We start from the raw sequence: 2032 nt of genomic DNA on the forward strand, positions 1-2032 counted from the left end.
ATAAGGAAAAATGGGATACACACACAGTGGCATCCTCACCAAACCTTAAAAAGAAAGGAAACACTACTACTTGTCACAAGATGGATCCAAAAGTATGGAACTATAGGACATAACAGTGAGTGAAACAAGACACAGAAATAAGAAATACTACATGAGCACACTTACATGTGGAATATACAAAAGTCAAACTAACACAGTCAGGGAGCAGGATGGTGTTTGTGATGAACTGGGACCGTGAAAATGAAGAGATGTTAGTCAAACGATACAAATATATGGTTATAGTACTAGAGCTGGGGTGTAAAAGCTTGGGCCTCCACCTGGACTGCCAGCATCCCATATGGGAACCAGACCGAGTCCCAGCTGCTCCACTTCCCATTCACCTGCCTGCTAATGTGCCTGGGAAAGCACTAGAAGATGACCCCACGACTTGGCCCCTATGCCAAAGTGGGTGACCTGGGGCCCAACCCTGCCACTGAGGACATTTAAGGAGTGAAATAATGCATGAGATGAGATATCCTTCATCCTCTCTCTCATTCTCTCTGACTCTGTCTTACTCTCCTTCTCTCTTTCTTGCTTTTCTATTTTTTATTTGATAGGTAGAGTTATAGACAGTGAGAGAGAGAGAGAAAGGTCTTCCTTCCATTGGTTCACTCCCCAAATGGCCTCTACAGCTGGCGATACACTGACCCGACACCAGGAGCCAGGTGCTTCCTCCTGGTCTCCCATGCAGGTGCAGGGGCCCAAGCTCTTGGGCCACCCTCCACTGGCCTCCCGGGCCACAGTAGAGAGCTGGACTGGAAGAGGAGCAACCAGGACTAGAACCCAGCACCCATACAGGATGCTGACATCCTGGGCAGAGGATTAACCAAGTGAGCCATGGCGCCAGCCCCTGCCTTTCAAATAAAGCTTAAAAAATAAAATTTACAATTATGAGATAAGGTTTTTAAAATCTAATATATACTCCAGGTAACCAGTTCACACCATATTCTGCATTTGTAATTTCCTAGGTCAGTATTCTTAAAAAAAAAAAACACTATATAATGGCAGGAGTATAAGTGAGAGGGCGGGTATGGTAGCAAGAATTACTATGCTGTGAAAGCTGTATTTATTGAAGGCATAAAATATATATACCTTAAATAAAAGCTTTCTGGGAAAATACATAATAAAATGAGGTAAGTTTAAAAAACACTATAAGAGTGATAAATTTGTGGCTGGCGCCACAGCTCACTAGGCTAATCCTCTGCCTTGCAGCGCCGGCACACCGGGTTCTAGTCCTGGTCGGGGCGCCGGATTCTGTCCCAGTTGCCCCTCTTCCAGGCCAGCTCTCTGCTGTGGCCAATGAGTGCAGTGGAGGATGGCCCAAGTGCTTGGGCCCTAAACCCCATGGGAGACCAGGAGAAGTAGCTGGCTCCTGCCATCGGATCAGCACTGTGTGCCGGCCACAGCGTGCTGGCCGCGGAGGCCATTGGAGGGTGAACCAACGGCAAAGGAAGACCTTTCTGTCTGTCTCTCTCTCTCACTGTCCACTCTCCCTGTCAAAAAAAAAAATTAAAAAAAGAGTGATAAATTTGTTAAGTAACTTCATTGTACTAATCCTTTCCTAGTGTTTTGTAAGTACCAGGAAAGTCGAAAGGTTTGTGTGAAAATGCAGTATAAAGATCAGATGTATATAGTAACACAGACTGCGTGCCTTGAATATATACTATTTTTGTTTCTCTGTTATACTGTAATTAGGCTAGAAAAATACAACATGCAAGAATAGGTTCCTATCCTTAAAATGCAAATAAAAATTAAGGAACTTAGATTAATATTGTGGGGTTTTGGTAGGCTTCATGGGACAGAAATGATTTTTAAGATATTCAGGATTTGGGCTGGCACTGTGGTGTAGCAGGTGAGGCCACCAAATGCAGTGCCGGCATCCCATATGGGGACCAGTTCAAGTCCCGGTTGCTCCATTTGCAATGCAGCTCTCTGCTATGGCTTCGGAAAGCAGTAAAGGATGGCCCAAGTCCTTGGGCCCTTGCACCCACAT

The sequence above is a fragment of the Oryctolagus cuniculus genome, chromosome 19, assembly GCF_051225735.1.
Source record: "Oryctolagus cuniculus isolate XC-2025 breed Fujian yellow rabbit chromosome 19, ASM5122573v1, whole genome shotgun sequence".
In the NCBI taxonomy this organism is placed as follows: domain Eukaryota; kingdom Metazoa; phylum Chordata; class Mammalia; order Lagomorpha; family Leporidae; genus Oryctolagus; species Oryctolagus cuniculus.